Here is a 12,918-nt window from a genome sequence, read left to right as displayed (position 1 = left end):
CCTCTCATTATTTTGTACATAAAAGTATTAAGGTGAGGTAATCGAAAAATGAATATTTTACAAGATATTTTATGGTTTATGTAAAATTAAGAAACGATTTCAAGCCTCATAACTCGGAAAGTACTTAATGAAAACTAACTTAATTATAGTGTTTTCGAAAGCTCTCGAGATAAGCTACAAGAATGTGTAATAAAAAATAGGCAGTTCCATTTAAAAAATTGAGGGTGACCTTCACGTGACCTTCAAGTAACTATTTAAGGTCAAATTAATGACACCATCTTATGTCTCCTTTAAAACCATATAACTTTTGTTTGAAACATTTTTTCTTTTCTCGCATATTTTTCAAAATATTTGCCTGTTAAGATTAAAATGAATCACCCTGTATAACAAAAATGACTTGGAATCATTAAATATTATAGTAGTGACGCACATTATATATAAATATTTGTTTTCAAACATTTATATATTAATTTAATCTACATAATGAAATACAGACGTTTTTAAACTTCAATACTCCACTTTAAAAATCATCGTACCTTTTATACTTTTGATTTTTGGACTTTTTGTCTCAGAAAACTTATAATCAGTACCACCTAAACTACAACATATTTCAATTTCAACCAATTTGACTGAAGCCACTTTTTTCATATAAAATGTGCGGGTCCTTTACCACTGTCTTTTCGCTTCCGATGACGTCATAATACGTCATGAATACGTCATAAAATTAAATTATTCCGGCTCCACCCGTATTGGCACGTACTTCTTCCTGGTATTCTTTATTCAATGATAAAATATGTATCACTGATTATACATAGATGAAATAACTCGAGTGTTATAATTCGTCGATTGAAGATAGCGCGCAAATGCAACCGCGAATTTTAATTTGGAAATAGCCCTCTACGAAAGTTTATATTATTTATTATTATATCACTTACTTAATATCTGCAATACTTAAATTTTTCAATAATATCAAAAGAAAGAGAGAGAGAAAGAGAGAAAATATAAATAGACTTGTTTTTAATAATTCAAAATTCAAATTCTGTATGTGTTGTGTATGCATTTTATTATAAATGGCCGCATTCAGCAGACTCAACTGCTAAGTAGCAATCGAACGTGATTGGTTTCTACTTTCAGGTCCGACCAATCAGCGTCGAATTACATCGGAAAATCTAGTAATGTTGCCCAACTGTTGAGTCCGCTGAATGCGGCCAATGTTTCATTTTATTATGCATTTTCATGCATTCCATGACATCTATTGACTGCTTGATGAAAGATTATATTACTACACCCGTTACTATTTTGTTTTTGCGTTGCTTAGTAAAAAGGTTCGATTGATTTATCAGATTAATAAGTAATTTTGTCAAGATGGCTCATTCAAGCTAAAAATGTAAAAAGGTAATAAAGAGTGTCCACATGCACAAAGAATTTCCCTGCGGTTATTCTCAACAAATTCTTTATTTTCAAATTCTATTTATTTTTGAAAAATACAGAATCAATTATCATATTTATATTTTCCAGTATTGTTTTGAATCATTGTATAATTTAAAATAAAAATTAATGAAATCTATTATTAATTGGTAAAACTATACATTCTCGTTGTATCCTTATTTATTACAGCGTTTAAGTAAAAACAATATGCACAACGACCTATAACAATTTTTACAATATAAATGTTACAACACTATCAAGAATATATAGTATCACGTGAATAAACTTTATACAAACTTTCTGTTAGTATAATTGTACACTTTAGTACACAAAACGATATGTCACATTAGTGTCGAATTACACACTATCTTTTTAATACATTCGGAAATTCGGAAATTCAATAATACAATTAATGTAATTTAATTATATTACACATCATGTCAAAGTCGCTTCTAATAATTTATCATCTTCGTTGATAGCGCGAGATGCCATCTTCTCATCCTTTTCAGATTTTACAATCTATAATTGAACAATAAATGAAATGTATTAAAAATTATTTTATTTTTTTTTATTAATATTAATATATTTAAAAAATATTTTATTAATAAAAAACATTTCAATATATTTCTTTATTAAAACACACAATGCATATTCCCAATAGTAAATAAACTACCAATATATTCCTAGCAATATATTGATATTTATCATCAGAATTTTTGAACAGAAAAAAGACTGACACGAAACATTGTTTTTAATCAGAAGAGATTCATTTAAAAATGATAAAATGAATTAATTTAAAAAAATAATAAAATACCTTGATCTGAAGCTCTTCAGACGGAATATCTTTGCTCGAAGTCTTCAAGTATTTTCTCATAAACGGCGCCAGGAGCATTGGATCTAACTTTTCAACATTTTGGGAAGTAATGAGAGTTACGATAAGTCCGACAGTTATAGTCATTAAGGCACCGGTCATGGTATACCAAAGATAACTGAGACGGTATAATGCCAATGGTTCCCTATTATATATTTTATTATAAAACGTTTATATTTTATTCTAAATCGCACGATCCTATCTTAATTCTTTAGCTTAATAAACTGAACAAAATTATTAATTATCCATCTACGCCAAATTAAAATACAGTGTACTTCATTTAATTCTTACACCAAAAATAAGTCTGTTACTTTTATACAAAGTGTCCAGTAATAATTGTATCATCTCTCGTGTGCAGGTAGAGCAAATTAAGAAATAACTGAATAGAGAAGTCCTGTACTGTTTTGCTATTTTTACAATAATTAATAAAAGAAATTAATTAATAAAGATCGACAGATTCATACGAATATTAGCATGCGGCGAAAAGAGACAGACCATTGTCATGTGGTTATTAGGCACATAACGAAGTGATGAGAGAGGCATTTTTCAAATGACAATAATTACGTACATAAATTATGCATAATGCTTGATTCTGTCATCTTAGGACCACGTAACAGCGGACTGTCTCTTTTTGTTTCATTGTACTCATTCGTACGAATTAATCGATTTTTTAAAATTAAGTTCTCATTAATTGTTGCAAAAATCATAAAATAGTAGACGACTTATCTACTCATTGTCAGTTTAACATGCTCTACACACGAGAGCTGATACAGTCATTACCGGCCACTTTATACATATGAAAAAATGGTGAAAGAAGAAGTTATGAATCAAAAGAAAAGACACGAACATCTTGAAAGCACAATATTTCAAAGTCGTCGATACTTTTTTAAATGAAACTATATAGTTTTAGGCAGATGATATTTTAATTGATTTCAAAAGGAATTCAATCATGTATGTATAATAACATAAGCTTCAAATAATCTCATGCTCCAAATTCACACCATAATAACATGGGATGAACAATAAATCTTAATTACACAGGTTTGAGAGAATTAGTTACAAAAAGCAGAGTAGATAAATCTGATAGATTTTTTTGATGCTAAAAATGAATCTGACCACAAAATTTTTCCAGCATGTCAGGTTTTTGAATAATTTGTAGTTAAATGATCCAAAAATTGCTATTTGGACAAATTTCATGATTTTATTATAGGCGAGCTTAATTTTTTAAAATAATTTATCAATGGCATAGTATAGTACTAGTCTTTATCTTTCAATTCTATCTTCAGACAATTTTTTTTATTGAGATATAGAAGCTATAAGTTAATATGGAGTTATAAGATATGAAGTTATATAAGAAAATTTATGTTAAAAGAAATATACATAGGCATTAATATGGCAAATCCGCCATTTTGAAATTTGACCAGGTTCACTTCTGTCAGGTCCGATTCTCGAAAAAAGTTTTATAAAAATATATCTAATACAGTTGTTACACTTTTTGATGAATTTTTCTAAATTTTATAATTTTTTATTGTGGTTCTGCATACATTGGATGCGCCATTTTTAATTTCGAAAAATGACATACGGTGTACAAAAATTTATGCTCTACCCAAATTTTGATTCGTGATGAGACAGAGGGATAGCACGGTTGACTTGGAATGGTTTATTACACTCCTATGCTCTTATAACTTGTATCTCAGTGAAAAAAAATCGTCCGGCATCAATCGATAATAGATTTGAAAGATAAAAACAAGTACTATATGATGCCATTGGCAAAAATATTTCAAAAAATTAAGCTCCTAATCAATTCATAAAATTGGTCGAAATAGCCATTATTATACTATTTAACAAATTACTCAAAAACCTGACTTGCTAGGAAAATTTCGTGAAATTCCAAATTCGTCTTCTGCGTCAAAAAATGTATCAAATACCTACTCTGCTTTTTGTAATAATTAAGAAATAAAAGTTTTTGTAAAAATCTAAAATTTCGCTTATTATTATACATACACATGATTGGATTCCTTTGGAAATTAGTTAAAACAGCGCTACCTAAAATCATGAATCCATTTAAAAAAAAATATCGGTCTTGAAATGACATTTAAATGATCTTAATACGATTTTTTAATTTCATTATCGTGTTTGCCTTTTTAATTTATACAACTTCTTCCTTCACCATTTTTTCGTATATGTAAAAGTAACGGAGTTATTTGAGGTGTAAGAAAACAATGAAACATCCTGTATAATCAAATTTAACGGCATTCTCTGAAACTTACTCTCCATTCGCGTCATCCAGAATCGAATTCGGCGGTACAGATAGTAATAAATTTTCCACTTGTGGAAACGAGTAGGTGCAATTCTCCGTAGTGACGGGTTTTACATCGAATCTGCAAATAAATACGTAATTGTATTTTTTGAAAGGAAACAACATGATATATAACATAATATATATAAAAGTACTTTTTCGGGACATTTTTATGACAATTTTAATACTAACTTAATTTGTCCACTGACGATGGCCGCTTCAGCGGAAAGGATCAGCCAACCCATAAAGCTCAGACCTGCGAGTCCTCCGATCAGGGCACCCTAGCAAATTCAAAACGGGAGGACTTTTTTTTATTTTATTCTTATGGATACAGATTCGGATAATATAATTTCCATTAAGTTAAAGTATTATAAAATTATCGTTAGAACACATGCCTTGCCATTAACCCACGGTAACAATATTCCCATGATAAAAATGCCGAGAGACGGTCCGTTAGTGATAGCGCCCAAGCTCATGGATAACTATAAAAGAGTACAGGAGACAAAAAATTCGGTTTACATTCCTTAACAGATTACATCCGACTTATTTACCTGGAGCACATGAAGACCCGCTTGCTCGACAACAAAAACGAGGGCGACACAGATCGTGCCCAAAACAACGACCGTAAGCTTCATGAAGCGATCGGCGGTTTTACGTGTAAACGGCGTTTTAATGAAGGGTTTGACGAAATCCTCCAGTACTACTGCCGACATGGAGTTTAAACCGGTTGAGAACGAGCTAAATAGAAATCCAAATAATATTATATATATATATATATATATATATATATATATATATATATATGTTTTTAGGTGTATATATAAATATATATATATATATACATATATATATATACATCCAAAAACAAAAGAGATAGAGCTATAATTTGTTTTACATTTTTATTTTCTAGTAGAGTTTCTTTAAAAAATATCTTAAAGAATATATACTATATAATTACACGTCTTCTCTAATATGTATAAATATATATATATATATATATATATATATATATATATATTCAAATATAATTCAATATGTATTTAAATATATACACGTCTTTTCTTGTCTTCTTTTAATATCTTTACCATCTTCTTTCAATATCTTCTAATATATTTATAAGCATCTTCTTTAATATCTTCTTCTAATATCTTTTAGTATAATTATAATATAGATCTTTTTATTTTATTTTGATTAATTATAAATGTGAATACCTGAGTGCAGCGCTGAACACGCCGGCCACAAAAACACCGGGCAATCCTGGAAATTCTCCTAAAACGTTCATGACCAACAGTGGCAGCAGTTGATCTTTGGCACGTGCCAGCTGGTGTCATGCATTATATACGTTAATCGATGTTCAGTGTTCGGGGTTAAATAAATACGTTACCTTGGTCGTGAATGGATCGCATTCATGATACCAAGCGTAAATCAGTAGACCGGCGTATCCGCACATGCCAATCAGAGTTAAAACTCCGACTATAAAACACCAGAGTGCTCTAAAACGCATAGTTGTCAAAAACGCATCTATATGTATACACATATAAAAAAGCGTAGAAATTAATTTATATAACTTATTACATGTCATGTATAATATATATTTGTAATTATCAATTGTATATAAGACACATTAAATACATTTATTTATTTAATTTAAAAACACAAAAATTTTTACATAATAGTTATAATAATTAATAATAATTATAATTGATAAATTTTTACATAATAGTTATAATAATTAATAATAATTATAATTGATAAATTTAAATTGATATATAATTATGTAAATTAAAGGTAAACATAATGTTATTCTTGTAAAAAATGTTATTTATATTTTAATTTATAAAAAAGTAAAATATTACCTTCTAGCTGATTGTACAGTAGGAAGGGACAAGTATCGTTGAATCATATTTTGATTGATAGCAGCGATTTGCAACCAGTGTACGAAACCGCCTATCGTGAGCGCCCAAATTGTATGTCTTGTCAAAGGGCTCCAATCTGTCCTGTTAAGCGAGATAATTGTATACTCCAAAAATTTAGAAATTGAATACATCTGTCTCTCTAAGCAATATTTACAAAACTGTAATTTATATCATTTATAAATCTCCAATCTTTTTCTTTCATATAAAGCTAAGCTTATTCGAATGTCAAGATAACGGAATGGGGACTTCTGTATTAACATTGAATGCACGCACGTAGGTAATTCGATTCTTCCGGATTCTAGATTTCTCCGAATCACCAAAGATACTCCACCAATGTCGACTGTGCCTTTAACTACAATTAACAACATGGAGCCGAACATGAAGAAAGTCTGAATGAAATCCGTCCACACTACTGCCTTGAGACCGCCCTGAATGCAATAAAGAAATTCTTTCAGTAAAAGGATTAAATTATTTCCCTAGTGCTATTAATGGAATTCATTAGTTGGATCAATCTAATCTGACTATGAAATGTAATTCAGTTGGATATATATACATATATACATATAAGACATCTTAAACCGGACAGCAGATTTTTTGATCGATTTTAAAGAGGATTTTTTCTTAGCAAAAATATGGAGGGAATAATTTCCGAATTATAAAAGCGATTGAAAAAAGGGATTTTTCATAAACTATACTTTAAAAATATTCTTCAGTTAATTTTAGATAAAATGTACTTTAATAGAATTTTAATTCAATGTTTAAAAAATATATAATTAAAAGCTTGCAAAAAATGAAAAACATTTTGACTAATTGATCAAAGAATCTGCTGTTAAAGAAGATTTGGTGTGATTTTAAAATACTCTACATATATTCTTTTTACAACAAAAATAAATGTATGTACAAGACAAACACAATTGTATATTCTGTTTTAAATTGAATATTCGCGTCCGTATCTGAGTTTGTCTTGCATTTATATTCTTTTCTTAAATCTCGACTACTTACCACACAGGTGTAGAATATGCAAACAATGCACACGGATGGCGTGATTATGTTTACATTCACTCCCGTAACTGAAAATAAAGTTGCCGGAAATGATTTTTCACGCATAGTTTCTCATATTTTGCAAGTCAATTTAATTAATTTTTAATTCAATTAATTTTGATTTCTCATTAAACTTTTTTGAGAAAGATGCACCTTGATTGAAAGCTAATGCGGGTATGTAGATGACAATCGGAGCCAGGTCATCTAAAAAAATATCATATATATTTGGATGGTTCAAGATAATGAATTTGCCAAAAAAGAAATTTATGCGTGCAATTCTTTTTCTCGAAGTTTTACTTACCATAGTGATAGCGAAGAGGACTGAGCCTAGCAATCTGATTCTTTTGTCGAAACGCTTTTCGAGGTATTCGTATGTGCTAGTGAGCTTGAGATCATGGAATACTGGTAGGAATACGATGGACATGATGAAACCGATGACGATGAACGAGCAACCGCTGAAAAGGTAACTCACACCATGCACATATACCTCCGTCGGGATACCCAGTAATATGATACCTGTGTTGCTCAATAATCAATTTTAGAAAAACTTATCTCATAATACATTTCCCAACATTGAATAATTATTGTGACTTAAATTACATTCATTCAAATCTAATTTATCCCCGAAATTATATATACGTACAATAATAAATCATCCCATGATCCCTAACAGCACATGTAGATACTGAGAATGTTCGAAGAATATCGCAAAAGTACAATGCATATATTCTCAGAACATTCGAGATACATACTATGATATACTAAGTATATATTAAGAATGCCCTAATGTCCGCCTATTTTGGTTAATAGTAAATAATGAGAATATCTTGTAATATAAATCATATATGTAATAGAAATATTTTTAATAAATGAAGTAAACGGACACTATTTCTCATTTTAATTTTAAATAATCTTCTTAGTATTCTGAATCCCAACAAGGAAGCCAGAACAACTAAACTACTAAACAAATGAAAAATTTTAAATTAAGTTAGTTTATTATAAATTAATCTGACTAAAAAGAAAAAAGAAGAAACTTTGGAACTCAAGTTAGTACCAGTCCTTTATAACCATTTCACCGAAAATTAAGTACGAGTTTAGTGGCGCGCGTAGCGGCAAAATGAGGAAACACATGCAATATTATAGAATATCCTGAAAATATACGAGAAAGAACATACTAATACAAGATATGCAAAGTATATTCTGAGAATATATAAAAAATAATATACAACAAGAGACGTTATGGGATTTTTCTCAGTATATTACATCTGTAACGTATATTTACAGTATGAGTATAGAATATTCGAATGATATCAAGTGCTGTTAGGGATTAGATGGAAATTTTCCATCATGCATAAGCATATGCAACATATAATATGACAAATATATATATAAATATATATAAAGATGCAGCATTAAAAACTGGGATTCTCACATAATTAGAAACCTACAAAGAGAAGCACTATGAAATATTAGTATATTTTTCATCATGCTTCACAAATACAGATAAATTCGAAATAAAAGTAAATAAATCGAAGAAATTAATAAATAAATAAATTGAAGAATTTAACTGACAACATGCAAACTTTTTCCGAATTATTTTTCTCATTTTATATCAAGATATAAATGTTCATTATACACACGTTTTGATTTTTTTATTTCTAGTGATCGCAAGACAAAATAATACTAATAGAAATACGAAAATAAAGCTTTACCCGATATGAAGCTCGCTATCAGGCTGAGACTGACCGGAAACATCTTCATATTCCTTTCGCCGACCAGGTACTCGTCTTCACCCGAGGACTTCTTCACGAAACCGAAGTAGATGCCGACGATGCCACAGGCAATTAGCATTATCGCGAACACGGTATAATCCAATGCACCAAAATTCTGCATCGACTCGCTGATTTCTTGTACAGTGTGCATTTCCGGCGCCCAATTAGCCGAGCCTAGATCATCCAACATACCCTCCGAAGTCATTTTGTTGCAAAACGGATCTCGTCGTTCTTATAGAGTACCGCAGTGGAAAAACGTATATTGCTGTCGAGAACAAAATCTTCCGATCGTTCTAATCTAAATACAACGCTTTCTATTATCGTCACGGAAATAACAGTGTGCGGTCACGCAATGATTTACCATGAAGAATACGAGGTAAATCGCGAAAAAATCTATGGGATGCGCTATCGCATTTAACACGTAACTTTTACGTCGCAAAGACATTGCATAGAATAATATATTTTATAGTTCGCAATATATACTGAATGCAATTGTGTCATACATAGTTGGCAAAATTGATTTATACTTGAAAATTTCAAGCAAACTGAGAAGTAAATGTTAGTAAGCTTAGTGAGTGTGCAAATACACCGACATGTAAGTACCTGTTATTACGCTCTTATAATTACACCTTTTATCATGTATATTTTCTACGCATTATGTTTTTTTTCCTTGTCTTCATTACTTTGTTTAGAGTTTTAGACAAATGTGTCCTCTTATTCCTCAAACTTATATATAGAAAATTTTTAAGGGATTATTTGATCTTAATCTTTTATTTGTTTCATTCTGTTGGTTTGGAATGCTATTGCATGTTACTCCTTATTATGTACATTAATCAGAACACGTTTAACCTCTAAAAAAAGCAAAATATTTTGCAAGTATTGTGTAGTGTTTATATATAACAAAAAAGTAACAAAATTAAATTATTTTTTATTGTACAATATTTCTAGTTCCATAATATCACAAACTGCAAGAAGCAGAAAATTGGTCAGCCAACTTTCAAAAAAATATTTTCGCTACCGAATGAGGAAATTGACAAATTGTCAATATTTGATGAAAAATGCTAAGAGATTCTAAATCTATCTATATTATATGCTATCAGATTCCAAAAAAATAATGATGGAAATGATAGAAGACAGAGTAATGAGATTTGTGAAGATGACAACAATAATGCATTTCATACAGATGATAACAGTGAAAGAAGTGATAGTGAATTTAATAATGATGACGATAATAATATTAACGTTTGTGGAGTTGTAGTTAATGACATCAATATTTATGAAATTGGAAACAATGAAATGAAAGACGATTTTACTATATCACACTTTTCTAAATGGTGTAAAACTTTAAATTCATCTATGACACATTGTACAGTATTTTCACTATTGACTTTATTCTATTAAAAGTGATTACAATACGTGCGCCTTATCTGCTGGCTCGCATTCGACTCTCTCGTGTCGCCTGTTTTTGCCCACCGCTTCTTAGTCCATCCGCTAGCGGCGCTGTAGTTCTTGTTATAATGGGACTTATTGTCGCGCGCAATTAAAAAATAGGAAGAAAGAGGTGCATCTGTGAAGAATGCGTTCTTTTTCTGGACACACATGTTAATGTGCTTCTGAAGGACATAAGAAAACATGAATGTTTTAAAACTGTATTTCTTTCAGATATCCGTACCATTTTAGGCATATCGAAATCTAGCCACTTAAAATTGTACCTCCTGGAGAATATTATCATCGAGGACTAATAAATGAATTAGTTTGAGTGTTATCAAAATATGAAAACGTTAATTTAACTTTGAATATTGATGGTTTGCCATTATCTAAATCTTCAGGCCAGCAATTTTGGCCAATTTTAATAAGTGTTGCAGGAGTACAAAGTGAAATAATGGTGGGAGTTTATTGTGGATATAAAAAACCAAATGACATAAATTTGTTCTTAAAGGAATTTATAAGTGAAGTTATTTATCTTATTAATAATGGTTTAAAAATAAATGGTAAATTTTTGCCTGTGAGACTACAATATATAAGTGCAAATACTCCTACAAAATCTTTTTTACTTTCTGCAAAAAAGGCCACTGGTTATGACAATTGTTTAAAGTGTTTTATTCATGGCAAATATATGAAAAATAGAGTATATTTTCCTGGCACAAGTGCTGATTTAAAAACTGCTAATACTGATTCTCAGAACAATGATAATATTCTGCAATTTATTCTATATCTGGATTTAATTTCTGACGTAGTTCTGCATTATATGCATGTTGTTTGTTTAGGAGTTACTAAAAAATTATTCATTTTATAGACGACTGGAAGTAATTACCGTAAAATTGATCAGAAAAAAGAATCTCAGACAGATTAGAAAATTGTATGTGTTGGATAATCTTGTGTGTGGAATTCGCGTGTCGACCAAACGAGCACGTGGTTGAGAATTAATAAATGTACACCGATTTTACTGAGGAATATTGTATATAATTGACTATTGTTCAATACAAGAGACTGCCATGAGTATCGAGTTGATAATTTACAAAACTGTCTTTCTACACAGGCAATAAGAATCAGAGTCGCACAAAATTTATTACAAGAGAGTACTATTCGCCACGAGGCTCGAGACGGAAGTGAAGAGCATTTCGCGCGTACCATCCGAGTGCTCTTTCTCCCAAATTCGCAATTCATTCTTACGTCATATCAGTCTACATGCGCGCCGATCTTACGTCATATCAGTCTACATGCGCACCGATCTTAAAATTATTTTCCAACATCCTCTTCTAATTTTAATATCTCGCTTAACTTATGCAACTCAAAAAACAAATAAAACAGATATCCAATCACAAAAAAATATTCACGAAAAAAACTCAAACTTAAAACTATCTGGAGATTTTCTTTAATACTAATTAACTTATCATTACTATTACATTTTATATTATTACTATTACTACTGTATTTGGACTTTCACTAACCAAAAAAAATTTTAATTTACTAAAGCATTTCTGCATAAATCAAATTTTGTTTTATTCAATGGTTTTGTAAATAAATCTGCCAGCTGTTTATCGGTTGGACAATATTCTATTTTAATAACCTTTTCTTTTACCTTTTCATGTATAAAATGATATTTGACATCAATATGTTTTGATCTCCGATTTATTATGCCATCTTTTATTAACTTGATTGCGCTTTGATTGTCTATATTCAACTTAGCTATTATTGTTTTCCCAAGAAGTTCTTCTAGCAACGATTTTATGTAGAGAATCTTCTTGCAGCAGTCCGCAGCTGCTATATACTCTGCTTCAGTACTTGAAGTCGCCACGATTGGTTGTTTCCTGGAACACCAGCTGATCGATCCGCCGGAGTAGAATATGATGTACCCTGTAGTGCTTTTTCTCGTTTCTGGATCTCCAGTATAATCAGCATCGCAGTAGGCCTCTATTTCCGTTTCTTCATGTGTATCGTCATATTTTATGCCCAGATTTAAGGTTCCATTCAAGTACTTGAGAATTCGTTTAACATCTGTTATTCTTTTATCTGTTGGATTATTTACATACTGCTAACAAATCCCACAGCTTGTCCAAGATCGGGACGTGTTTTGGTAGTCAGATACAA

At 30.3% G+C, this 12,918-nt stretch overlaps 1 pseudogene across 1 annotated transcript; it reads right to left on the bottom strand.

The window, feature by feature from the left end:
- Positions 1 to 1,465: 1,465 nt before the first annotated feature.
- On the bottom strand, positions 1,466 to 10,762 carry LOC145972479 (sodium-coupled monocarboxylate transporter 1-like; annotated as a pseudogene). The gene is made up of 14 exons (XR_014439178.1): positions 9,268 to 10,762; positions 7,857 to 8,071; positions 7,709 to 7,759; positions 7,517 to 7,584; positions 6,788 to 6,942; positions 6,455 to 6,595; positions 5,983 to 6,091; positions 5,810 to 5,919; positions 5,150 to 5,336; positions 4,994 to 5,080; positions 4,791 to 4,879; positions 4,570 to 4,680; positions 2,243 to 2,444; positions 1,466 to 1,947 (listed from the first exon to the last, which is right to left on the bottom strand). The product of XR_014439178.1 is annotated as a sodium-coupled monocarboxylate transporter 1-like (transcript).
- Between the last annotated feature and the right edge of the window lie 2,156 nt (positions 10,763 to 12,918).

The sequence above is a fragment of the Camponotus vicinus genome, unplaced genomic scaffold (assembly GCF_025532165.1).
Source record: "Camponotus vicinus isolate PSW18456_S1 unplaced genomic scaffold, iyCamVici1.0 SCAF_5, whole genome shotgun sequence".
NCBI classification, from domain to species: domain Eukaryota; kingdom Metazoa; phylum Arthropoda; class Insecta; order Hymenoptera; family Formicidae; genus Camponotus; species Camponotus vicinus.
This window is presented reverse-complemented; position numbering and strand designations above follow the sequence as displayed.